The 14,229-nt window shown below is 37.3% G+C and overlaps 1 long non-coding RNA gene across 1 annotated transcript in view; it reads right to left on the bottom strand.

Annotated features, from left to right (window-relative positions):
- The window catches only part of LOC129534507 (uncharacterized), a 28,435-nt gene extending 15,542 nt beyond the window's left edge, over positions 1 to 12,893 (bottom strand). The window contains exons 1-2 of the long non-coding RNA XR_008681122.2: positions 12,778 to 12,893; positions 10,798 to 10,850 (exon numbers count right to left, since the gene is read on the bottom strand). This is a non-coding gene — a long non-coding RNA (uncharacterized lncRNA). The remainder of the gene's footprint in view (positions 1 to 10,797; positions 10,851 to 12,777) is intronic.
- Positions 12,894 to 14,229: the final 1,336 nt, after the last annotated feature.

The raw sequence follows: 14,229 nt of genomic DNA, 5'->3' as shown, positions 1-14,229 counted from the left end.
CCAAATAAAAATTGACACAAGAATACTGGCTCTGTGTTTTTATACCTATATTGCAGTCATCCAACCAGTCAATAATAATTTCTCAAATCTGCCTTGGCCAGGTGCAACACTTTTGCTTTACAATACACTTCCCTCTTGATGTCATGCTGCCTCCTCTTTGGCATTTTACTAGATCTTGTGGGGCTCTGCCAAGGGCACCAGACAGGCTTTCTGTCAGGAGTTTTTCCAGGCTAAGAGCCAAATAAGTGGCTTGGAGTTTTCCAGAACCTCCTTAACTGTTCTTTTCAGTCCTGATCATTTATGGTAGAGGCAGGAGGGTGCAGGACACAATGGATTATGTCATTGGGTGGTTTGTGGACTCTTTGTTAGTAGGTAACATAAAGAAATCTGTAAGAAGGATGTGAGCTGTCAATACCAGGATGCAAGTTATAAGGAAGGAAGATTTTAAGAATGTGGTAATGAGAAATATCTGCCAATCCGATCTGTCCTTACCAAAGGAAGGAAAAAAATCCTCTAGTTTGGTAATGTGAAAGTTCCAATTGCAACCAGCAATCACCTGATATTTGATTCTCTATGATCATTGTGGCTTTCCCATAGTGTGAAGTTGGCTAGACTTGCATTGTAACACAGACATCCCACTGGAACTCTCAGGCCCAAGATGGAAAGCTGAGCTGCCTATCAGTAAGCAATACTTTTTAAATCTTGGAACCTTTTCATCACGATGTCATTTGGTTTCGCAGCTCAGATTGCTTCCTAGCTGATATTCTTTCCATCCAGAGTAGCAATGTGTGCCTTGTGGCGCTTTGAAAATGCCTCAAGACTTTCACTCTACTTTTACTTATAAATAGACTTCCACTCCATCTAAATCAATTTCAGATTAAATTACACTTTATTAGTCTCTGAAATATTACCATAAATTGGAATTTAAAATAAGCTGCAATGAGACCAAACTCAGTTGACAAAAAAATATTAGGCAGCTAACATATTGATTGACAATTTGTATTTTTAAATGTTTTTATTAAAATTCCGTTAATCTAACTCTTGAGTTAATTTGTTTTGGTTTCCACACTGTATTTTTTATTTAGGGAGGTTGGGAGATTGTTATCCTTTGCACTCTGTGGGACTATTGATTTGAATTTTGATTTGTCCTGTTTATCCATAGGATACCTGAAATTGGCAGTTTAGATGGCAAAGCATAGTTCAAAAGTAAACAAGATGCCTCAGGTAAACACAATGCCTAATTTGTTCATAGATTACTTAAATTCTGTTACCTTTAACTGCGTAAAGACAGAGAGTGCCTTCAGCAAGATGAGCCATTGCTTTATTTTTAAAGCTCGCTTATGTCAACGCTTCCTATCCATGACTAGGTTGGCCACCATTATTCAGGGGTGAGATCAGAGTTCTTTTCTTTCCTAGAGCTGCTTGCCATTTTCCCAACACCTGCCTTGCAAGTGACAGCTCTGTGGGTGTCCTCATAAATTACAAATCATGTGCCTTGGTTCTGATGCCTTGGGACAAGCACAAAGTTAGAAACTGTCCTGTAACTTTAGAACTGTAGCTGCAGGATGGGACAGCTGAGTAGAGAACAGAGATGCGCATCAGCAGGGGTCCTATTAAGACTCTTATCAGGCTGCCTGCCTGATGCTGGTGGACAATTTGTACCACTGGAAACTGAGTGTAGGTTGTAAGTTGGCAGGGGGAAGAACGGATGTATGTAAGGTGGAGGGTTTTTTTTTTTTTTTTTCTTTTTAGGGTCATTTTGAGGACTATCATTGTATGGTAAAAATAAGCTCCCTCATGCCTGTAATCCCAGCACTTTGGGAGGCCGAGGCGGGCGGATCACGAGGTCAGGAGATTGAGACCATCCTGACTAACATGGTGAAACCTCATCTCTAGTGGGAAAAAAAAAAATACAAAAAATTAGTCAGGCATGGTGGCAGGCGCCTGTAGTCCCAGCTACTCGGGAGGCTGAAGCAGGAGAACGGCGTGAACCCGGGAGGCGGAGCATGCAGTGAGCCGAGATCACACCACTGCATTCCAACCTGGGTGACAGAGCGAGACACTGTCTCAAAAAATAAATAAATAAATAGATAAATAAATAAATAAATAAATAAAATAAAATAATCTCCCATTCAGCATTCTCACTTTGTTTAAAAACTTTTATTGAAGTTTTTAAGACTGAAGAAGACTTTCTGATATCTGAATGGAATAAGGATTTTAATTTCCTTCTTTTAACTTTCTTGTTTCATGGATTCCATTACAAAGGCTTGAAGTAAATGTAAAAACAGCAGAAGAATGTAAATGTATATAATGAGTTACCTTCTCTCCAAATCATCTACCCTAGATGTGTTACAGTGCTATTATAGCTAATAGCCTAATAAGGAAACCTGTAGGTTAGCTATGACTGTGTAACAAATCACTCCAAAAACTTAGTGACTTAAGAACAATTTCCTATTTTCCATTGGGTAAGCAGGCCTGACGGGCAGTTCTGCTAACCTGGTCTGCAATCAGTTGAACTCACTCAAGAGTCTGTGGTTGGCAGCAGCTCTACAAGGCAGCACTGCAAATCTTGGCTGAATTCTCTCACATAACTGGGGCTTCAGCTGGGATAATTGGGCAGCCTTGCTCTCTGTTCCATGTTTCATCCTCTAGCAAACTGTCCTGAGCATATTATAATGATGAAAACATAGGAACGGGAGGAGAATAAAAAATGTGCATTTTTTTAAAAGTCTGTGCTCATGTCAAGTTTGCTACTGTCCCACTGGCTGATGCATGTCATGTGGCGAATCCGAGTTACTGTGGGAGGAGACAGACTAACAATAATTGTGGACACATGGAGACATGAAGAATTGGGGCCATACATGCAATGAACACATCACAAGAAGGAGAATTGTTCCATCTGAATTACTGATGCAATAGGCATGATTAGGGTTTATTTTGAAGTATTTTATTATGGTCTGTTTCTTTGAAAATCAGTCATCCAAAATCAATTAAAAATTAATTTTCAGATGAAAAGAATGCTGATAATTTAATATAGATAATGAGATTAAAATACTTTGCTCCTTATAACACTGAGAAACCTTCAAGTGAGTAAACTTTTGGACTCACCAAGAGATATGGAGGCATCTGAAAGATTTCTTTCCATCCCCTCTCCCCACCAACCTGCTAGGTGATATTCCTTCACCTTGAATAAGTTTATTTATAGTATTAGGACTAAGACACAAAGGTCATGTCTTAGAAATTCTTTGGCTGTATTACAACAGGAGATCCTGATATTTCTAGTTTTAAATGAGTAGATAGTTAGAAGGAGGATTAGGAGACTTTCATTTCTTCCCTGCTCCTGAAATACGTGGTTTCCATGGATTGAGGCTGCAGTTGATCTACACTGATATATAGTAGTACATTCCTAGGATAAATTAGGTGCTTTGCTAATACTATGCATAGCAAGAAAAAAAGCTAGTCAAGTTTCCTTACATATGGGTTTTGCCAGGTGTCCACTTTGGTCATGATGATATAGGATTTTCTCTTTTGCCTCCTGCTGGAGTGGAACTAAGACTCAGGGCCACACAGGCAGGTATGCACTATGTTCTGATTTAAAACCAAACATCATCTTATTTTCCAAGACAGAGCAAAATCATTCATGGCCTTGATGAGCTGCACCTTCTCTGTTTCTGACCTTCTACTGTAGTAGAGGCAATTCTAGGAAAAGGAAATCCAGTTAGAACTAGCGTGTGTGTGTGTGTGTGTGCGCGCGTGTGCCAGCGCCCACACGTGTGCACGTGTTTGTGTGTGTGTTTCTTTCTTTTATTTCCTCTCTCTCTCTCTTTTTTTTTAACCAGCAATAACTTTGTCCTGGGAACCTGGAAGTTGGGTAACAGTTTGTTTAGTTGTTCTCAACGTGTGAGCCAGCAGCATCAGAATCACCAGGGAACTTACTGTAATTGCAAATCCTGGGATCCCCACTCCATACCCACTCAGTCAGAAACTCTGGAGGTGGGTTTCAGTGACCTGTTCTGACAAACCCTACAGGTGATTCTGATGCATGCTAAACTTTGAGAACCACACACTTGAGCTTCTAGAGCTATGCTACCAAAAAATGATAGCCACTAGCTAAGTGTAGCTATTTAAATTTAAATGACTTAAATAAAATGGAAAATTCGGTTCCTCATTACACTATTCATATTTCAAGTGCTCATTAACTACGTGTCTAGGGGTTACTTTATTGTCTGGCAGAACTATAGAGAATTTTATTCATCATTGCAGTAAGTTATATTGCATGCTTTCATAGTGTTTCATTCCTCTAGCTAACTTCCTGGGACTCAACATCCTCCAAATAACTCTTTCTAGAGTGTCTCACATTATGATGGGGCAGGGCCTTGGCTTTCCTAAACTCAGGGGTCTTCTATTATCTTCAGACATCTGAAGCTATCTTGGACATATTGAGGGCTTCCTTTCTTCCTTGTGTATCTCCTTTTTGCTATTTGTCCCTTGAGGCTGGAGGTGGAAATCAGGCAGCCCAGTGGCTACATCCCACTCACAGATGTTTCAATTGACACATTAAAAATTGGGATATTTTACATTAAAATTAAAAAATTTCCATTCCTCTTGAAATAATTGGAGCATCTGGCAACCTACATTCCTCCTGGCTGTAATCTGCTGTGTATGTAAGCAGCTTTCTCCTTTAGTCAGGCAGGAACACTTAAGTTTGCTGCAGGCCTCACTTGCTTAATTTCACTCATTCATGTTCTCTGCCTAACTTCCCACGTGAATTTGAGTAGGATGCTATAGGCTTCTCACCCTCTCTTCCCTAGTTTCTCATTCTAACAGCCATTGGGATTTTCAGTATCTCTAAAAGATAGTTCTTGACAAGCACTCTGATGACAGAATGATCTGTAGTTCCTTGATGCAATAGGCTTTTAATTTTTAAATTTAATTTAATTTATTTTATTTCTTGAGACTAGGTCTTGCTGTTTCTGCCAGGCTGGAGTGCAGTGGTGTAGTCCCAGCTCACTGGAGCCAGCACCTTCCTGCTCAAGCAGTCCTCCCACCTCAGCCTCCTGAGTAGCTGGAACTACAGGCCTGTGCTACTTTTCCTTTGCTTTGTATTTTTTGTAGAGATGGGATCTTGCTATCTTGCCCAGGCTGGTCACAAACTCCTGGGCTCAAGTGATCCACCTCTCTCAGCCTCCCAAAGTGCTAGGATTACAGTCATGAGCCGCTGTGCCCGGTGCAATAGGTTTTTAAAAGAAAACTTTTATCAGGCCCTCTAAAGTAACAGTAAGAAGTGAACCAGAAAAACAAAAATGATAAATTCACAGATGACTTCTCACTTCTGAGGCAGGATCCAGGACCATAACTCCCTCTTGACTCAAAGCAAGCCTTGCTCAGTTAATGACATAGCTTGTAAGTCTTCTGGAAGGGCTTGCTTCAGGCATCAAGAGCATTTTACAAAAACAGCAGAATATTCTTCCTAGGCCCCCATAGAGAGCAGAGAAAACTGACAGAGATATGTGTAATGCCAATCGAAATCTTTTATTACAAGAAAAAGAAGCTGGAGCTATTTTTCTTATGAATGACTACATTTTACTGAAATAACTGTTTTATGAATTGCAGAACTTTCTTTTTACTGAGGATCTCTCTGAAGTCAGTCTTTATTCCAGATTGATTACATCAACATTCACTCATGGGAATTATTAAACTTTGCTGGAATTTCATTCTCTTCTCTAAGATTAGAGAGAGCATCGATGGCTGACATAGCATCACATGAGGCAAACTTACCTGAGTATAAACTGGTCAGTGAGGTTTGAAAAGCAAAGATTCTATCAGCATTATAGAGGCTTACTTACCCAGATTCACAAGCCAAGGTTGACTATATTAATTGTGTCTGTCTTTGGCTAACTAGGTCTTGTAATGCTTTTTTTTATATACTCTTAATGAAAACCTGAATGTTAAATGGGACACCAAATTGAGTAAAAGAGAAAAAAGAATTGTAAAATATAGTAACTCACAAATATTTTCCTAGAGAGATAAGTTAAGAACCTTGTCTTTCTTGACCAAGTCTGGGAGAAAAGGAATGGGAAAATCGTCCCTCCAGTATAGCTTTCTCTAAAATCCAGATCTGATCATATCACTTACCCACTCCAAACCATGTAATGACTCCTGCTGTCACTGGGATAAAATTTAGTTTATATTCTTCAGTCTCTTCCAGTTTTGTCCCAACTTGCCTTTCCAGTTTCATTCATTACTGTGTTTTTGGGCACGTCATACCCCAAGTCACACTGGCATACACATTTCTCTCCGAACCCTCTTGTCATTATGTGTTTTAGTGTGTACTATTTTTTCTGTCTGGAATAAATATTTTTATTTTTCTCTTAAAATTCTGTTTATCCTTGTGATGATTAATACTGTCAACTTGATTGGATTGAAGGATACAAAGTATTGATCCTGAGTGTGTCTGTGAAGGTGTTGCCAAAGGAGATTAACATTTGTATCAGTGGGCTGGGAAAGGCAGACCCACTCTTAATCTGTGTGGGCACAATCTAATCAGCTGTCAGCATGACTAGAGTAAAAGCAGGCAGAAAAATGCGAAAAGAGAGACTGGCCTAGCATCCCAACCCACATCTTTCTCCCTCAAACATTGAGAGAGCTAGGTATAATGTGGTTAGTATCCTAACATGTGTTATATTTTATTCAGCCAGCATCCATTCCACATCCTCCCACTCCCAATTTCCATTTAAAAAATTGCCCATCCCATTTTATATCATCATTGCGGGATAGTGTATCTAGGTGTTTGCCACCCTAGAATAAAATCCAAAGGAGTTCTAGATCCCATCTCTACCAGGTTCTACCCCTTGTCAATACAAATCAGCATAAGAGTAGGAATGAGACCTAAGCTTGACCAGCCAATAGGTAATTATAGTCATTAGAGTTTTGGTGTTCTTCAGTTTTGGAACTCGGACTGGCTCTCCTTGCTCCTCAACCTGCAGACGGCCTATTGTGGGACCTTGTGATCATGTGAGTTAATACTTAATAAACTCCCCTTTATATATATATACACACACACACACACACACACACGTATATATGTATATACGTATATACATATATGTGTGTGTATTCCATTATATATGTATTCCATTATATGTATATACATATATGTGTGTGTATTCCATTATATGTATATTCCATATAATATATATAATGTATAATATTCCATATATATATTCCATATAATATATTGTATATATGGAATATACAGTATATATGGAAAAAATATATATATATATTCATTCCATTAGTTCTGTCCCCCTGGAGAACCCTGACTAATAAATCCTTCGGTACCTATTGCAGACTATCTCCTTGGTGAAGCGCCTCATCTTTGCAGGCAAAATTGATCCTATTTACATTTGGGCTCCAATATTGCCTTGAGTATATGTCTTTTAGCATTTATACTCTTTTGCAACTGTGGACATGTATGTCTCCACTATTTGACCATGAGCTTGTTGAGGGAAGGGTCTTTGCTTTATTCATCCTTAATGCCTATCTTTTGTCCTGGAACATAGCAAGAACACATTAAGTGTTTGGAAAGATGATGATTATAAATATTAATCCCCAAATACATTAAGTATGTACATATGTGCACATAGATATATACATTTATATTGTTTCTTCTACTTTTAAATATTTTATGGGAAATAATGTTCCATTCTTTTTTTTCTTCAACTTTTATTTTAAGTTCAGGGGTACATGTACAGGATATGCAGATTTGTTAACAAAAGTAAACGTGTGCGATGGTGGTTTGCTGCACAGATCATGCCATCACCTAGGTATTAAGCCCAGCATCAGTTATCTGTTCTTCCTGATGTTCTCCCTCCACTTGCCCCAACAGGCTCCAATGCATGTTGTTCCCTGCAATGTGCCCACGTATTCTCATTGTTCAGCTCTAACTTATAAGGGAGAACATGCAGTGTTTGGTTTTCTGTTCCTGAATTAGTTTGTTGAGAATAATGGCTTCTAGCTCCATCCAAGTCACTGCAAAGGACTTGTTCCTTTTTATGGCTGCATAGTATTCCATGGTGTATATGTACCACATTTTCTTCATCCAGTCTATCATTTGGGTTGATTCCACATCTTTGCTATTGTGAACAGTGCTGCAATGAACATATGTGTTCATGTATCTTTATAATAGAATGATTTATATTCCTTTGTTATATACACAGTAATGGGATTGTTGGGTCAAATGGTATTTCTGCCTCTAGGTATTTGAAGAATCACCACACTGTCTTCCACAATGGTTGAACTCATTTACACTCCCAAAAACAGTGTAAAAGCATTCCTTTTTTTTCCCGCAACCTTGCTGGCATCTATTGGTTTTGACGTTTAATAATGGCCACTCTGACAGTCAAGAGATGGTATCTCATTGTGGTTTTGATTTGTATTTCTCTAATGAACAGTGATGTGGAGCTTATTTTTCATATGTTTATTAGTTACATGTGTGTCTTTTTTTTGGGAAGTGTCTGTTCATGTCCTTTGCTCACTTTTTAATGGGGTTGTTTTTTTTTCTTGTAAATTTAAGTTCCCTGTAGATCTTTGTCAGATGGATCGATTGCAAACATTTTCTCCCATTCTGTAGGTGTTCCACGCTGTTCAGTGATGTGACTGAAAATAAATACCATGTCTGTATAATTTTCTATGTGCACTAATTGAAAAGTATGTTATATAGTGTGGATTCTTATATTAGTTGGCTATTGTTCCTTAACAGAACACTCCAGAACTTAGGGGCTTAAAGCAATGATGATTTAATATTTCTTCTAAATCTACAGTTTGCCTGAAGAGTTCTGCTGATCCTGGCTGGCCTTGCTTATGATTCTGCTGATTGGTTGGGGCCGACTGCTCTGTGGATTTGTCTAGGATGACTTTGCACTACTTCAGGCAGTTTCATGTGAGTCTAACTTTGTTTTTGTGGTGCTAGCAGGTGGCCAAAGAGGAAATATGCAAGTGATTTTCAAACCTCCACTTGCATTGCATCTGTACTTTCTCATGGCTAAAGCAAATACTGGCCAAGCTACTACTAAGTAGTTATTAATGGCACTACTAAGAGATGTGGATACAAATGTGTATAAAAATAATGCAATCCATCACAATGCTTAATAAATATATAAAGATAATTATATTTTAATGTTGAAATACAGTAAATAGAAGATACTTTTCCCCTAAGGCCTACTATAATCTCAATCCAGTTTAGTGACTTCTAACTTCTGTTTTCTCTCATCTGTAAGAAATAATAATACCCATACACAGAATTTCTATGAGAATCACCTGAAATAATTAATACGCAGTCCTTGGCATGAAGCTGTCCTCAACATTCATTTGTCCCCTTTTTTCTACCCTCCTCTTCTCTCTAGTCTCCTGTGTAAGCACCTTCAGTTTTTCACTGTCTGACCATGTTACATGAGCCTACTAAGAAATATTTCAGTGGTAGAATAGATGTCTTTCCGAGATGAATTAACTGACTTAGACATACAGAAGTAGAGTCACCTTGAAATGTCTTGAAAAGAAATTCTCATATTGTATAACATCAGTGAAAAGCACAATTCATCATTATTACATATTGCAGTCTTTGCCAGGAGTTGTGGGCACAATCTGATCCCACGTATTTTGTTTTATGTGAAGATGTTGCTTAGTAACCTTGTGTTAAGGGAAAATGGACAAGGAAGCTATCTCAGGCATTTCCAACTCAGGTCAGCACCATTATATGCTTGGTATAAAATTGGGAAATTTTACTCAAGGTCAATGGATTCAACATTTTCCCTTCGTTCTAGCCTTTTTCTCTGCAATACAAGATTTAAACTTGAAATATTAGCTACAGAGCAAGTCTAAATCATCATTAAATTTAGGTTGGATAGTTACTGTTCTTTAGTATCTTATACTTGACACATAATAAATACTCAAAATGAGTGAATATTGATTGCTTAAAATTTAAGACCTGTTATAGAAAGTCTAGTTAAAACATTTAGACTAAAAGTCAAAGATGTAATGACATCTGCATATTTGTTAATGAAAGGATACTAATAATCCATTCAGCATTTTTTCAAATTTATTAATAAATAATACTATTATTGAGAGTTTCATGAATTTATTTCAATTATATATTTATTGAGTGCCCTTTAAATGTTAAATATTGTGCTGGACACTGGGTATGCCAAAGCACAAATTGCCTTATTGTACAGGTCAGTGAAAAGCACTGATAATGGGCCCTGTGGCAACAGTGAACCAGAACACCCCAAATTCATGATGACTATCTTGGGTGTCATGATTGTCTTATGTACTCTGTTCATGGATTCAGTCTCTGCCACAGGCCTGGAGTCAGCCAGCAATTATTTTGAAATAGGAGAATGGTTAATAGCTAATGGGTGCATGGTTTTACTCCAAAACCCTAATGACTGCAATTACCTATTGGCTGGTCAAGCTTGGGTCTCATTCCTACTCTTATGCTGATTTGTGTTGACAAGAGATGGAACCTGGTAGAGATGGGATCTAGGACTCCTTTGGATTTTGTTCTGGGATGGCAAACACCTAGATTCACTATCCCACAATGATGATATAAAATAGGATGGGTAATTGTTTAAATGGAAATCGGGAGTGGGAGGATGTGGAATGGATGCTGTCGGAGTAAAATATAACACATGTTAGGATACCAACCACATTATACTTAGCTGGCTCAATGATTTCACGATGTTTGTGCCTGTTAGAATATTATTCCCTCTTTCAATGTTACAGATAAAAAAATCTACTCACCCTTTTAGACCTTCTCAAATGTCACTTTTTTCCTTGATAATCCTACAGCTTTTCTGAAATAAAATAAGAAATCAATCTCAAAAGAAATTTTAGAAAGAGTTAAGATGATTTTGGTGGATTTTGCTTGTTTCTCTGAAAACCGAAAGAACTTACTCAGTAAAAATTGCTCTTGTCTCACTATTGTTCAGTCTCTTTGAGACTAACTTCAGGCAATTATCAAAAATGTAAGCAACTTTCTGTTAGGTCAGCCATTTCATCACCTATGAGGATTAGCACTGCAATACATGTTTGTGCTTAAATACCCCTTAAAAGGTTTTGAAAAATAATGAGCCTTAAAATATTTATAATTTAATTAATAAATTAGTAAATTCATAAATTCATAAAGGTTAAGTATTTACAGTGAACTTATTGACTCGTGTATTGAAAATATAAACACATTAATAAAACTGTTATAACCATGATTGAAAATATTTTATTTATAATACGCTCACACATTTTTGGAGAAAAACGTATACAAATTTTTAAAAAACCAAGTATTTCCTTGAAGAGAGAAATGTTGATACTCTTCTCTGTGTTTTTAATGATATTTTGTTCTGATTTTATGTTTTCAATAGCTTTGTTAATTTCCCTGGGGATACTGAAGCTTTACTTAATCCTATTCTTTTTCAGTAAGGGAGAGAATTCCTGTTTCAAGTCTCTACAAAATAAAATCTCTTCTCTTGTGAGAGTAGAAAAGGACAGATACTAGGATGTTTAGTTGGCAAGGCAGGGACTGAGTCCAAATGCTACTGATACAAATATTCAACCAAATTCTTCCATTTTCAACTCCGCCACTCACTGTGGTGATTTTCTCAGTCTTTGAAGCCCAGAAATTTTCATGGGCTTATGGTCCACCTGCCTCCCACTCTCAGTGCCTCAGTTAGCTTTCTCAACTCTGATAAGACAGTGGGGACTTTTACACCTATTTCGATCTAAGTGTCTTAACTATTCATATGTATGAATTAATGTTTTAAATACCTCTTATTGTTCTTTTATTGTTATTCTAGTGGAGTTTAGTGACAGACCAGGGATTTTATATATATATATATATATATATATATATGCACTGTAATACAGATATATATATATACATAGGCATTGTAATACAGATATACATATATATGTGTGTGTATATATATGTATATGCACACACAGAGAGACAGAAAGAGAGAGAGAGAGAGAAGAGAGAAAGGGCCTTGCCCTGGTCAGGGACTCCTCATATTGTCTGAATTATACATCAGAGAGATACTGGACATCTTTGATCCCTATGACCTGGTGAACACAAATACTGGGATGACTTCTATGATATTAGAGAACAATTTCATTTTTCTCTTATCATTCTCAAAAATTAAATATTTGAATTCATTACCTTTTCCTTGATTTTAATTATTTCTGTATGTTTTCCATAGAAATGCTAATCTGTTTTGTGGATAATTTTTCTATGTGGCTTAGGGCTAAGTGGTCCCCTATATTTTTTTACCAGGTGGGAAAGTCAACATAGATTACTAAAATTAAAAGAAGAGACTATTGCTTCTTCTTTCACTCTGCTTGAAAGATCAGCAAATAATAAACCATGGCTTTAGCTATAATTGGGTAAGGAGAGCAATACACACACACACACACACACACACACACACACACACACACACACACACAATTTTTCTGCCCAAATTTGGGAACCCTTGCACTTTACACAGAAAAGTTTGCTCTGTATAAATAAAAACTATCTAATTTCTAGAAAGAGGAGCTATTTCTGGTTCCTTCTATGTAGCAGTGAGGTATAGGAATAGGAGTATAATGGAAAATTCACCCAGAAAGAAAGCAGAGGCCTAGAGCCAGCCTCCATATCCTTTCACTGAGCCAGCTGCTTAGGAAACATCAGCTTGAGATATGTCCAAATACATCAACTTGGTCTCTAATTCTGGGCTTAAATTTACCAACCATTATTGAATGTCACTGAAGTTCCCAGCGACTAAAGAGGCATCAACCTCTCTGTGCAGTCTGCGAGCCTTTCTGTAAGGAAACCATTATTCTGCTACTCAATTAACTGCTAAGGATACAGAAAACTATGTGCCTAAGAGAGAAAGCCTTCCTTTGTGACCTAATCAAAATCCAATGGCTTCTGAAAAGGGCTTGAAAAGATCATTAATTAGGAAGGATGCCTAAATTTGACATTCAAGGAAATGGTGTACAAATCTAACAATAAAGGTACAAAGCATAAAGTCCCCAGACCACAAGGTTGCCCAGACTCTTCCTGACTTACCCAGCAAGGCTTCTGAGTTCCGTTTGGAACTCTTAATTATTGGTTAACCATTTAAATTTGATGTTGGATATCTGAGGATCTATTTATATGTTTATCTCTCTGGTGTTTATTCAATCCCCCAAAAGAACAATGTATGAAACCAAGAATGGGAAATAGAGGTATAATTTATGTATTAAATCATTATAAGCAAAAAAAATTAGAGAGACAGAGGAAGCATGGGATGCATGCCATCTCAGCATACATTTGGAGATGACTTTTTGACTTTAACCCTTGGGCTATAGTAGATGGATGTCAATATTATTTGCACAAATGATCAATATATAACTTATTTCCTGTGTCACCATCATTCTAGTTAGCCATAGATGATATGGATTCCTTAATCTTATGTAAAAAGATGAAAAGAATACACAAATTTAGTGTTAAGGCATTGAAGCTGATAGAATCAAATTGTTGTAAATGCCTAAGCAGATTCTCCTTGGATGTCTGTTTTGCCTTCATATTCATAAAGTAGCTGGAAGGGACAGATGTTAATCTGATCTGTTAATGTTGTGGGGCACAGAGTACAGTTTCATTACAATTTTGATTTTCATGCTTTTTTTCTTCTGTAGACCATTTACTGAAGACAAACAATCCCTAACTACCCTTACATGACATATGAAAACGATGAATTAGATGGAACTTCTTTTCTGGATTTAATGACCTCTGGTTTTGATCAACTTAAATGATAATTTACATATTTTACTAGTAGTTGAAATTGTGAAGCTATCTTAGATTAAGACTCGACTGCTTTAATAAAGAAACTAACACTATTTCAGTGGTTTAAAGTTGATAGTTTACTTTTCGTGTGAAAATTCAGGGAGGGTGATCCGAATTGGTGGATCATTATGCTCCACGTAGTCATCTGGAGAACAAGGTTATTCTCATTTTATTTTTCTGCCATCCCTTAGGACATTGTCCTTGTTTGCATGGGGGGAAACTAAGTTGCTGTCACGTTGGGTTGTAGATGGTGAGAGAAGGGCTCTCCATTGTCCCAAGAAGCCAAACTTAAGTGGCATACCACTTCCACTCATTGGCAAGGCATTAGTTCCATTGCCAGACTTAACTACAAAGGAGGCTGGGAACTTGAGACC

The sequence above is a fragment of the Gorilla gorilla genome, chromosome 5 (assembly GCF_029281585.2).
Source record: "Gorilla gorilla gorilla isolate KB3781 chromosome 5, NHGRI_mGorGor1-v2.1_pri, whole genome shotgun sequence".
NCBI lineage: Eukaryota > Metazoa > Chordata > Mammalia > Primates > Hominidae > Gorilla > Gorilla gorilla.
Note: the sequence above shows the minus strand (reverse complement) of the source record. Positions and strands in the feature narration are given on the sequence as shown.